The 14,002-nt window shown below is 42.5% G+C and overlaps 1 pseudogene; it reads right to left on the bottom strand.

The window, feature by feature from the left end:
* Nucleotides 1-10,667: 10,667 nt before the first annotated feature.
* On the bottom strand, nt 10,668-12,317 carry LOC146174797 (uncharacterized; annotated as a pseudogene).
* Nucleotides 12,318-14,002: the final 1,685 nt, after the last annotated feature.

Below are 14,002 nucleotides of genomic sequence, written 5' to 3'. Positions count from 1 at the left end.
GGGGAGGGGGGGGGGGTGGTTGAATACATAGCGGCATTACTAAGCTGTGTCATCACCGTCATCATCATCGTCATAATCATTCCGAGAAGCGAAAGTAGAGCGCAAATGCCATAGTAGCGAAGGTGCAAAAACAGACGACGCCAATAAAAGATTCTTGTTTTTCGGAATGGCACTAAAAACTTCCTAAAATAATTGGGCAACCATAAAAATTTTTCAAATATTTTTTTTTCCTTTTAAAGTATCCCTTAGGTGCGAAATATTGGTTTCGGTAAAGCTCAATACCTAGCCAATAGGAAAGAGAGCCATTGTTCGTTTTTGACAAATTTTACACTTTCGTGCTGTTTCGCTCGCTTCTTGCAATTTATAGAAACGATATTGAATGCTATGACATTTTTATTCTAGTACAACGTTTACTTTTGCATTATTTTTGGCCAAATGTTGTAGTTCTTTACCAGGTAGCTATGTGCCCCATTCTGCCTTGGGCGCCCATGGTGGCTGAAGGGGTGGTCAGGAAGCTCCATGAAAAATCCCATAGATGGCTGCACAGCTTTCTCTCTAGGTAAGAGCAAGAAACTATGCTACCCATGCCTTGGTTTTTGAACCCCCTAAAATGCTATAAATTGCGCATAATTTATACGAAGCGTTATGCAAATTGTGCGTGAGTGTGTGAATGCTTGCTGGGTCCGGCGTTAATCTTAGCGTGAGAGCAAAAAGACCGAGCACCTTTGGTGAATGTTTTAGTGATATTTTCTTAATACTCGAAAATTACGGGTTAAAGTAGTTTATTAAAAACTTTACAATCTCCTAACGCCGTTAACTCTGTTTTAAAGGAACGCATCTGATTTGTTTAGAAAGAAAAATAATAACATTTGATATTAAAGATGGACGCCACGGCAAGCTACGTGTACCCCCTGAAATTTGCGTGCATTTACGTCGCTGCCACGAACTGACTATAAACATTGACTGCACATGCGCACTTCATGTCTACAGACGAAAAGCCGCGGCCCTTTGTGGATTTTCGGCTTGGCAGGGAACAATATCCCAGAAATCGTGAATGCGGAAGCGAATCCCGGTCGCGACGGCCCTTTTCGATGCAGCCGAAAAGTAAGGCGCCCGTGTGCAGTGCGATGGCAATGCACGTTAAACAACCCAAGATAGTCGACATTTCCGAAGTCCTCCTCTACGGTATCTCTCATAGACTGACTCTCTTTGGGACGTTAAACTCCTAAATGAAACCCGAACCCAGTAATCTTATGATGGGGCGTGTAAGGCCGCGGTTGCCATTTTACAAATGTTGTGGCGGACCAGGAGAGGCTCAAACGGGAGGATCGAGAAGCGTCGCGAAAGAAGTGCGACCAATTACGCGCCCCGGACTGCGGCTCGGCTCGTGCCTCCTCACCTCCGTCAACACGGACTCCAGGCCGTCTGGCGACAGACTGCGATGGAAGCCGCAAGGACCTTCTGGAATGGGGAAGAAAGCACAGCTGCCAGCTTATGCGTCCTTTGTAACATGGTAACCTTTGGGTAATCTTTGTAAAGGTACACATTTTCACATTGAAGTATACCTATAATTTAAATGTTACAGAATGTAACCTTTCCACTTTTTATCTTTGTAAAAGTTACAAATGGTAAAGGGTAATGGTAATGGTAAGGGTAATGGTAAATGGTAAAGGGTAAAGTTACAAATGGTAAAGGGCACCTTTTTGGTGCTGTAAACTTTACAAAAGTATAGATCATTGAGTTAGGCATACTTTACATGATCCAAAATGTGTAACCTGTGTACGCCACAATAGATGGCCTAATAATGGCAAAAATATCCTTCCAACTTGCTGAAGGTGATGATATACAGAGCTCTGCTGGATTTCGATTTGAATGGAACAAGAACTGGCCAAGCAAGATAATGGTTTTAGAAAGGAGAAAAATGACAAACATATGGTAGTCAAATTGTTCATTGACTGCAACATCAAAACAGTAGAGGAAATACAAAACAACAAAACTTCCCCAATGTTGTGTACATTAAAGAAAAATTGAGAAATGTAAAAGATGCAGGTATGCTCAAGGCACCATTTTTGCTAACTTTTTCAAAACAATATCACAATAAATGAGCATACAGGGCATAGAAATGTGGGCCCATTTTACAGCACTACTGCTGGCATGTCACAAAGAACCACGTTGAACAAGCAACTCAATAAAGAATCGAAAAGAGCTTGTCTGTAGAATATCACACCTATTGCAATGTAATTAAAAAATAGGCACTGTAATTGTTCTACAAAATGAACAAAATAAAAGCCCAATTACTCAAGACCAAGCGCCATGTCAACTTGACATTTTGTAAGGGATACAACACACACAAAATATAAATGGTAAAAATATCACAGATGGCAATATTGTGATCACATATTTATCACACTTCTTAAAAGAAAGATTAAAATGACTATCATAAGATGCCAAGAAGGGGCATATTTAAACATGTTGGCTAAGCAGCATACATACATACATGTAGGTACCTAAGAGCTTTCAAAGGTGCGTAACATCAGCGAATTCAGCACAACTTGCCGAGAATATGCAAACAAAAGTCCTTCGTAACTCCTCCAGTCACTTTATTAACAGAGATGCTCAGTCACAACAATAACTTCTATCATTAACAGTGCTATAAACTTGAAAACACTCGCATAAGTACATCAACTTGTGTACTGCAGTTAAAAAAAAATACTTTCTGAATTCAGCTGTAGAAAATATACTTCAACATATTAAAAATGAACAATTGAAAGAATTTCTCTCTAGAAAATTACAACACATTATTCTTTTTCAAGAGCATGAACAGGCTCTTATGTTGGTTTGTCAATAGTCTACGCTGCAATATAGTGTCTGGCAGGGCAATCTGCTGCAGCAGGATGAGTATAGCGGAAAACGCCGGCGGATAGTCGAGGTTCTTTATATAATACATCACCAAGCAGATGATGAGGGCACGCTCTAGGCTGCCGTTGCTGATCGAGATCACTTCTTTAGTACTGCCATTATAAACGCAGGTGTGTTCAGCACAGGTATACACGTGAGGTGCAGTGACTTGCAACTCTTCAGGCAGTGGGATCTGTGGAATGTTAAATTAGAGCCAGTAAACAACAATTCATACTTAAAGCATGGCTGATATTCTCACCAGAGTGAAAGAGGAAGGAAGAAGGAGGAAGATGAGGAGGAAAGGCAGGGAGGTTAACCAGTAAAAGCAACCGGTTTGCTACCCTGCACTGGGGGAAGGGGATGAATGGATATAAAAGTTGTGAGAGAAGGATAGTTGAAGTTAATACAGTCACATAACAGGCACGCCACATCACATCACGTTACAGTCTTGTCATAGCAAACTCATAGTCTTTCGATTAGGCCTGTGCTTCTCATAAAGCGGAGCAGTGCCTGGGAGGCTGCCCGATATACAGTGAGGAAAGGAAGTGTCATTGCCGTTCGCTGGAGCATTTAGATGGACGCCCATTGAGTGAAATTAAGATTTTAGGTCCCTGGCCACGGCGACCAGAGTGAAACATGGTACACAAAGGACACGAGATTTTTTAAGAGGATTTGATCATAATAAAAATGAGCTGTTCATCAATGAAAAGCCAGGATGCCAAAGAAACTGTGAGATGAATGAATTATTAAAAGAAATAAATGTTTTTCCTAACGCAACTCAATCTGAGTGCAATTAAATTGGGGTTGTAATAAATTCAGTAATATTTTAACACATCACAAGGCCTCATTTCTTCACAAATCGTAATTTGTAATCAGCTGCCTGGTATTTACTGCAGCATGCCACATGGCAATGCTCTGTGATTATATTCTTGCATTATTCACTTACAATTTTTTCTACTTAAGAATACTGGGGCAGGGATCATCATGGCGTTTGCAACGGTCGAGTGCCACTGTTGTCAGGTCAACAGATCCCAAGGCCTGAAACACGTCACAATAAGAAGCACATATGAGGTATATCTACCCAATTTTATGGCATCAGAATTGTGTATTAGAGCTAACCTCTAGCTCGGCAACAGCATTCTCTTTTGTGACCACTGGAGCAGGCATAGAATCAGTCACTAGTGCTGCATTTTTCATCCTCCTGTGCTTTTGCACCTTTCGGGCCTCTGACAGCCTCCTTATGGTAAATTATAAATACACATTTTTTCTAACTGCGTTGGTGTGGGCAGCCTTGATAGTCATATATTTCAAACACCTGAATAAACTTTGCAAGTAGCCAATACATATCAATATGGATCATTGATGTTGCTTACCTAATGAAAGAAAATTTTTATATGGTACCTACTGGTTGACAACACAGTGAAAGTTCGTTAAGTCGAACTTCACGGGACCGAGGAAAAAAATTATCCGATGTTCGCATTATCGAATGGCCTCGAAAAAACTGGAAAGAACAATATTGGTATTTCGGTATATGTACCGTATTCGCTCGCGTAACGAACCCACTCCCATAATGACCCTACCCAAATCTGATGTTTGCTTAAGAATTCGAAAAAAAAAAGCGTCAGTCAACGCTTCCCTTCGTTTCGCACCGTCACGGTCCACAACGCATTTCATGGCAGTGCGCTAAGATGCTGCGCAGCGATAACATCACGGTGTGTTTACCTTTCGACGTTAAGTCTAGCAAGGAGCGAAGCGCTCGTCCGGTTGTGCAAGCTTCGTTTTCAGTACGCTCGCCTTATCGTGCCATGGGTGATACTGGCGGACACGGTCTACTATCACTTTATCATTGGAACGCGCGACAGCAGCAAACGCCTTTTGTAGCGAACGAACGATGCTAAAATCTGGCGTCACGATCGCGGCTGACCGCGTGCTTCCGTTGGCGACAGATGCGTGAAAGGAGGGACGACGCTCGCAAAAAAAAAAAAAAAAAAGATAGTTTTTCACAAGTAATTTGTAGCGCCCGTAGGAAGTCATAGCCTTTCATGGGCGTTGGCTGGGACCGCGCGGACAGTACTTATTCGTATTTCCGAATTAGTGCTGGAAGTAACGAGTATTGCGAGTTTCGGAGGTTGCGCGGAAGAGAGAGTAGGCAGGTGCACAAACGCGGCCGCCAAGCCTTAAGGCCCCAATATAGTCCGACGTAACGCAAGCGCGCTTGCACGTCGGCCTCCGTCGGCAAAAAACCGAGGTCTATAATCCAACGTCACGGCGTGATGGATGTAGCGAGCGCAAGCCGATGCGGCCTGACGTCGCCGACACGCAAATAGAATCTCGCCTATTTCTTGCCGACCGCGTCCGCCGTGTCAGCCACGCATCCCAGTATTCCTCACGTGCAGTGAAGATGGCGGCTTGCTATGTAGGCAGCGACCGCCCGCGCGTTTCAGACACTGTTGCGGAAATCCTGCTAGAAGGCATTTGAGGGCAGCCCTGCGTCCGTAATACCAAGCGGATTGACCTCAGAGGCGTTCAGAGGAAAAAAAAAATGCCTGGGATGGAATCTGTCAGTAGTACGGCCGGGCACAGTTGTGAGTTCTTCGTTGCAGTGCGTGTGCCATACCCGTTTTAATGCAGTGCTCTAGGAGGTGTAACGATGGTGTTGTTTCACTTATCTGCAGTACATTCAGTGGGAGAATACCAGAAACTTCGGAAGTGGCTTCGCATAGAGTTGTGACCGGTACACATCGGAATCGAAGGGCGTACTCGATTAGGCCCCACGGAACGTCAGCGGCTCAGCCACCAGGGAATTCGCGAAATTGATGGAATTCGACAGGAACTGCGTCCGACCGAGAAAGTCATCCTCATTACTGTGTAATCTCTAACTCTTCTGTAATCGTACATATACTTAACTTATAATTACTTTTCAGTAAAACGCACGTACACAATCGTCATTCCGTCCGTAGCCGTCGGACTCAGGCCGTTGCTGGGCTGGACGTCTCCACGGCTGGCTGTAAATGCTTTGTGCCATTTGAGCATTCGCAGTAAACACATCGCATCATTGCCTTGATCACAACAGTAATTAGTGCCTCGGTAGGCAGCCAGTCCCTCCTTGCAGGTGCCCTGTCGTCTGCTCGAAAATGCACACGAAAATGTACCAGCCCTCGAGGGCGTCTTGTGGCACCGTGCACGCCAGCCGCGCCAGACTGTAGAGGCGGCAGTGTTTTGACGCGCCCATCGTAGTCGACGTACCGTCATAGAGTAAAATATATATATATATATATATATATATATATATATATATATATATATATATATATATATATATATATATATATATATATATATATATATGGTACCATGGCCGACGTTGCCGGCTCTGCCAGTCGCGTCGAAAACGTCGGACTATATTGGGGCCTTTTTACCCTCCGGAGCAGCCGGCCGCCGTGCTAGTAATGGCGCCATTTACACTTTACCCACTCTTCCACGGTTTTATCTGGTTCCATTATCAAAGGCTTTCTGTTTATTCTGTTATTCGTGTTTGATAATGTCAAACACGAAGCCATATTAAATAATCCGGAGGAAATTGCCCCTGGCAAGAGGATTCACGATTACGTTAGGGATTTTCTAACCGAATGAACAGCAGAAATAAGCCTTGGAGACATCAGGTCTGAAACAATTAGGCTAGGAGACAAGGGCACCCCACAGGGCCCAGTTCTTTCCACTTTCTTCTTCAACCTAGCGTTAAAGAACTTCCCACCATTACTGAAAACCGTGAAAGGGGTGAAACATACGCTATATGCTGATGATGTCACGTTATGGACATGCACAGGCAACGATGGGGAAATACAAGAAAATCTTCAACAGTCAATCGACATTGTTGAAGAATATGCGGAATGGGCATGGCTGAAATGCTCACCAAGGAAATCGGAACTTCTGGTGATCCGAGGGACAAAAAAACGCAGTATCAACGCTGAAGACATTTTGGTGGAATTAAATGGCACACCGATAACCAGAGTGGACAAAATCAGGGTCTTGGGACTGATAATACAAGACAATGGAAAGAACACAGAAATAATAAATCGACTTAAGTCAACAATGAACATGACAACCAGGTTGATAAGGCGAATAGCCAACTAAAGACGCGGGGTCAAAGAGAAAGATTTGTGCCGAATTGTTCAGGCTTTTGTGATAAGCAGATTAGTGTACACCATCCCCTACCTCAAGCTAGGGGTGACAGAAAAGAACAAAATTGAAACGATCATAAGGCAGGCATATAAAGCAGCACTAGGGCTACCTCACTGCATGCCCCCTACGGAAAGACTTCTTAAACTGGGGGTCTACAGTAACACCATGGAACTATGCGAGACACATATAATAACCCAGCTAAAGAGGCTCGCCACCACATCCACAGGATGGAAAATCCTGGGTAAATTAGGACTACAAGATAGGACCCCGGAAAGAAATGCACAAGTAAAACTGCCGACTGAAGTAAGGAACGCACTTACTATTAAACCGCTACCAAAAAACATGCACCCTGCTTTTCATGAAAGCAGGAGAAAAGCAAGAGGAAAGGCCTTTGAGGCCAAGTTAGAAGGCTCTAAATACACTGTTTATGTAGACGCGGCGGATTACAAAGGAGGCACTCTTTTGCTATCGTGGGCGTGAACGACTAGGGTAAAACAATAATGGCAGGTTCAATAAAAACCAACTACTCAGGGACAGCGGAGGAGGCGGCTGTCGCCATGGCGATGGTCAGCACCAAAGCGGTTACCATATTTAGCGACTCCAAATCTGCTATAAACAATTTTGCGAGGGGTATGATCTCCAAAGAGACAGAGCGAATTTTAAGATATAAAGACTGGAACCAAAAAGAGGTGGAATTAATATGGGTGCCGGCACACTCGGGGAACAAAGGAAACGAGTTGGCTCACAGTATAGCTCGAGGTTATGTCAGCCGAGCAGTGAGCCAGGTTGATTCCCCCAATTTCTCGAGAGATGCACTAATCTCATTTCATGACTACACTAATCACTTTAAACTAGAAAGGCGGATATATCCTCCACCAGACAAGAAACTAGACAAAAAGCAAGAAGTAATCTGGCGTCGGGTCCAGACGCGTTCCTTCTTCAGCTCTTCTAAATTAGCGCACATGTACCCAGCTTAATACAATCCAAGTTGTAAACACTGCGGCGAAATAACAGGATATGATCACATATTATGGAGCTGCAAAAAAGCGCCGCCACCAGCGGACCTACTACCAGTCCCTTCTTTTGAGCGGTGGGAGGCTATACTGGCCAGCTCAGACCCGTTAACGCAAGTTCGGGCTACTGAGTGGGCTCAAAAGGTCGCCGAGAGCAACGGTCTTGAGGCCATCTAAGTGTAGCGCCCACAAATCGTTCATTGCTGACAATAAATGTTTTCCAATCCAATCCAATCTGGTTCCATCTTCTCTCCTCATGTAGGAAATGCGCAGCCTTTTACTCTGTGGAGGAGCTTTTTTTTTTTTTTTTTTTGGCCATGCGCTGTGTGCCACTTAAGCCGCCCAGACGCAGCGGCGCGTAGTTCCAATTGTCCTTATCGGAACACTCGCTTTCGAATTAACGGGCTTTTCTATACACATATCTCTATAGAGCTTGGCGGGACCAAGTAGTGTATTCCGTATTATCAAAAAATTCGAAATATCGTGGTTCGAATTAACGAGCTTTCACAAATGTTGGGACTAGTATCATTAACTCTGTGTTGAACACAGGAGTAAAAATATACGTAAGTAAAAATAGACCATAGCAGACAGTCTCACATCTGTCAATTGGAAATAAAGACATCACCCCCTTTGACATCCACAGCTTATGAGGCAGACCTAAATTGTGAATACATATTAGTACTGCATGAAATGACAGTATGAACAGGGAATCTCATCCAGAAGCAGCATCACCTTGATTTACAAATCATGCTACACCAAAGTATGCTTACATAAGCACGAGTCCTTGTATCCATAATTTGGCTGTCAGGTTTTTGCTCATCCCATAAAAGAAGTGGATATTTTGAGGCAGGTGCATCACCAAGGACTTTGCATATTGAGCGCCTTTCACCTTGGTTCCCAGTACTATAAGATTATGCTCACTAGAACGAAAATAATGTGTCTGTTATAAGCACCTAGACGCTCCTTTCTAGACTTTGCCATAGGGAAAAGCCAATGTTGCAGTTATGCAATATCTGTATAGGCCACTTACATAAACAAAGATTTAAGCTGAGGGCAAAATATAACTGCTGATCACATGGATTAGCTTTTTCAGCATTGAATAGAGGGACCGCAAAAAGTGAAAAAGTAAGATTGCATGACTGCCTTTCCAGTGCATTGTGACTTGCTTAACTCAGCATTTTGGAAACCAGTTGTGGATTCAAAATCGCTCACTTGATCTGCAAATTTTCAACCATATGTCCTAATTTGTGACGTCTTACAGAGCAGTAGTGCATTTTTAAACCCTAAATTAAGCCATGCGGTCCCCTTATAATGAAGGAAACGTTTCATCAGCTACTTTGGAAAATTGCTAAAAATATCAGTCATAATACAAAAAATATTTCAGGAACAAATTCTGAGCCACGGTAAGTACAACATACTGTAGCCATTGTTTAAATCATATTTATTGCCAGTTACTTCAAATTTGTTAGTCAACTAATAAAGTAACCAAATATGGTGGTTGGTGCCAATGAAGAGTTTGTACTAATAGACAAGGTGAAAAAGAAACTAATCGTTAATACACTATCTCAAAGTAACTCAGAGCTTTTTTCAGCACAAAACCGAAATTGAATGCGATAAATGTACAGAAAAAGAGATGGAAATGCGGGTCTGTTGATGCCTGACTGCAGTGAATACAGCACTAAACTTCATCTCACTTGGATTATATCATGCACCATCTTTTGCTGGTTCGCACAAAAATGACATTCACGTAGATAGCTATGAGTGTCGTATTCACTGCACTACTAGCGAAGCGGAATAATGCACATGACATGGCAATATAGCAAATATTGCTTTGCTGAATGCCATTGTTATTGTAACAGCAATAATGGCGGATCACGTTCTCAGCAAGCTTATTGCTCATTAAATAAGGGTTATATGTTGCTTCGAAAACTGATGTGACACCGCCATTGACCTCTCCAATGTAGGCTAATTATTGCCTATGTGACCAGACGAATGTTTTGACAATTATGCTCGCCAAGACTGAGAGTTCGTACCGGAAATTAGTTTTTTTATTAAAGAAAAATTACTTCTTATCATTTACCCCAATACAGCCATGCAACTACAGTACAAAGCTTGATAGGTTTCTCAGAAACCTAGTCGTTGAAGTTACAAATTAATCCTTTATTGCAATTGCCTTCAACATGTCTATTTGTCAATTGCTCTTATGCTTCAATACTTTTTTGTGTTCCAAATGTTTTTCAAGGATATATTGAAAGTGTTCGCTGATCACTCGGTATATCAGCAAGGTGCACTACATTCAGCGAAGAACAAGAAAAACTTACTCCAGGAACAGGGCCATTTTTACCCAAAGCTGCCGTGACGGCTTTTTTTCTGACCTGTCCGAAAGAGCTATCCCTTGCAGGATTGGTTGAACACACTCGGAGAATTCTGGCATATTTGCATGGAGCGAGTCTCAGAATTCCTAAAAGGAAACAAACTAGTATTTATTCAATGAAAATCTGCAATACCACACACAAGATCTTTTTTGCTTTCAGTAAGCAACATCAGGAATAAAACATTCGAAAGCCACCAACATTACAACAAGTATGACTCATGAAAACATTTTGTAATAGCATACAAACAGTCATCTCTTGCATAAGTATACAATGGCCAGGAATACAAAAGGAGTTCAGGTTTGATGACATTATGCGGTGTCTCCATAAGTACAAATGCATTCACTCATTGTGAATAACTACCTTTGGCCAAGATCAGATGAGTGACGAAAATTTTTCCTTCCCAAAGTACAATTGTTTCTACTGTACTAAAAATTCGAAGGCCATTTTGTTCAAACACAAGCACACATCAGAATTTGAGATTCTGACACCAGAGACAAAGGCTGAACGCATATAGCTGTTAAGCCAACAGCAGAGGGATGCAGTCCACAAGGCAAAAAAAAACACATGATAGGCACACTGGTGCACCTACATCTGATTTAGCGCTTCTCTGTGCATAGCTCATATTAGGCTGCCCTGGTCCTATCCACAGGTCACTGGACATTTTCATCTTAAAGTAATTGGCTACAGATAATGGAATATTATTGAAATTCCAGAATTTTTTCGACTTCGGAAGAGCATTTTTACTTTCAAACCTCATTGTCCGGTGAGGATTGGAAAAACCGAAGCGCCGTGTTTGAGACACCATACGCACCAGCATGTGCAACTTAGGTTTAAATAAGTTGGAACCATACAGCTGCACAAAAAGTTCAATATGGTGGGCTACCATGCACTCAATGTCCCCAAGTGCGTCTGGGGAAATAACAGGATAAATTAACAGCTGTGTGATGATGCACAGGAGCCTAAAACATTCACAAAGGGGCTCTTGCACAGCCTCTTCAGGCATACATTCATCAATAAAAAGAGAGCCGCACAAAGAAAGCTTAAGTCAGACTAAAATCTTGGAGGGTAATCACTCTTACTCACTTGTCTATGAAAGCAGAACTGAGACAGGGCAGTGTTAAGTTGGCTTAAACTCATCCATGCTTCCTCCCTTACAATAAACTTACTAAACAGTGACAACTCCAGAGGAATGATCGACTCTCGCAAACTGTGCATGGGGTCATATAGCAAGTCTGTGAGTATAAAGAAATTAGCCATTTCAGTAAGAACCGAGTTGGACTTAATGCCGCATTGTGCCGACAGTTCAGCACGGTCCTTTTTTGAAGTTCCTGCATTAAGTGTGAATAGTTCCTGCTCATATTTTCGCTGTGTACGTAGTGGGCATTGGATTTCATAGTGCAAGTTATGATATTCAACTGTGGGAACTTTGCAAGTCCGGCATGCTAAGCGTACATTCTTGCTGAAGTTTTCCTTAAAGCCTGCTATATTGTAGAATGCCAGTGAATCTCCAATGTAGGCAAGTAAAAAACAACCATAAAACACTTGTTCACCAAAGACAGTTTTCAGAATGCAGCCACTGTAAAGTTCATTTAAGGTGGAAATGAAGTCTTGAAGGAGCACACGTTTCACTTCTAATGATTTAAGAGCATTTGCTTTCTCTACTACAAGCAAGAATACGTTGGCTACGTTGGACCTGTCTGATGGTAGTAGGTCCACAAAAAAAAACATAAAACACAGTTAGCTTGCCTCAGCGCTCTTTTCATGTATAGTGGATTGGCCAATTCAATATCATCTCAGTACAGAAGCATTACATACTGTTTTTATTTTGAGACCTTGCAACTGGGTGCATTTGAAATCGTGTATTGTCAGTGAATTCTTTAAGCAACCCATTGCTTGATGTGTACAGTGCAGACTGCAAGAGGCAGGCAAAGGTTGGATGATGTAGCAAATTATCAATCAATCCCTTCAGTGGCACAAAATATGCTCATTCATCATGTTCAAGCTTTACTTCCTCTTCAGGAACGTAAATTCTCTGAGAGGTGTACAAGGACTTCTTGCTCGGTCATTTTCAAAAGCAGACACATCAATGGGTGTTCTAGCAGTTGCTAAAATATCTGCTACTGCCGCAACAAGCGCATCGACTCCACCTATTGCACAGCGCTATTGTGACACGAGCTGCCTTGCCAGGCATGAGAGTTTTGTGAGAATACCCCGCAAAACTTTCCACATCACAGTCTCCATAGCATGACGCAGCACTTAACAAAGTATTGCTTTTTTTTCAGTTGCAGCAACTGAGGACTCCTGTCGAGCCATGGGCACATTAGATTCCTTTTCACGACTACTTATAAAGCAGTAATCATTGCTTTTAGATAGTGAATTTACTGTCAGTATGCGATTTGTATTGTGGCATGTATAGAAACTTCTTCCTGCACTTTGAGCATACCAAAGCGACCTTGTTCATGTGCACCTCCCGGACATGTAGCCGTAAAGCATAAAAATGCCTGGTGGTAAATCTGCATGCCACACAGATGTGTTTTCTGACCTTGCTGCCTTTTGGTGGCTCACGGACTTAATTCACGCTTTGATGCGGAGCTGTGCTCGAGGGAATTCCATGTGCTAGTCTTGAGAAAATGGTGACTTGAATTGTATATATGTCATACATTTCTCCCAGTATCTAGTTCATTATTATTTCATAATGAATAGCTGTAGCTGTGCACAGTAACATGCGAGTATGAATACAATAAATGCTTGGCCAGCTAAAGGCATCTTATAAATAAATAAAAACAATATTTCACAACTAATTCACAACTCTTATGATAATGGTTAAAGTTAATGCTCTGTGCAAGCAACATCATTACAAATACCAAAACAAAGACTGTGCCAATTCTCAGTGCTCTACAAATTCTCAGTAGGGTGCATGCATTGCGATTTGAAAAAAATTACAAGGGTTCAACGCTGCTGAACCAAATATTGAGCGAAAGTATTAGCTACGGGTGACCGAGCGTTCTTCTTCTCTTTTTCTTCTTCCTCAGCCCCCATATAAAGCCCCGCTTTAACCGACCCATATGAACGTGCCTTAGTGGCCTATAGGGGTAACGTGAATGCCAGGATCCTAGCAGGCTGATTCTGACATAACCGTCCCATGTGAAATTAGAGACCCAAGTTGGCAGCTACTGCCAGCCCGTGTGTCACGTGGGGTGTGACGTCACAGCGTCACGTGGGTAAGACGTAACTGCGGCCGGGTCACGCGAAGACTTGAAAGTGCGAGTAGTATGCTTTCGCAATAAAAGGTGTGACAAATGTCACCACTGCTTACCTGCTGCAGTGCGTGCAACGGCAAGTTGTTCTTCTGTGTCTAAGGAAGTTCTGACATGTCAGATGGCGGATGATCTTCGACCCATGATCAGCCATCTACAATGGAAGGTGACTTTGATGACCGCTACCATCGTCGACTATTCCTTTGTCTCCTTGTTTCTATTCTTTCATATTTTGATGGATGCTGTGTTGGTGTTCGTGTATAGTATTGGTCAAAAG

The sequence above is a fragment of the Amblyomma maculatum genome, chromosome 11 (genome assembly GCF_055883805.1).
Source record: "Amblyomma maculatum isolate TAMU_Amacu chromosome 11, ASM5588380v1, whole genome shotgun sequence".
In the NCBI taxonomy this organism is placed as follows: Eukaryota; Metazoa; Arthropoda; class Arachnida; order Ixodida; family Ixodidae; genus Amblyomma; species Amblyomma maculatum.
Note: the sequence above shows the minus strand (reverse complement) of the source record. Positions and strands in the feature narration are given on the sequence as shown.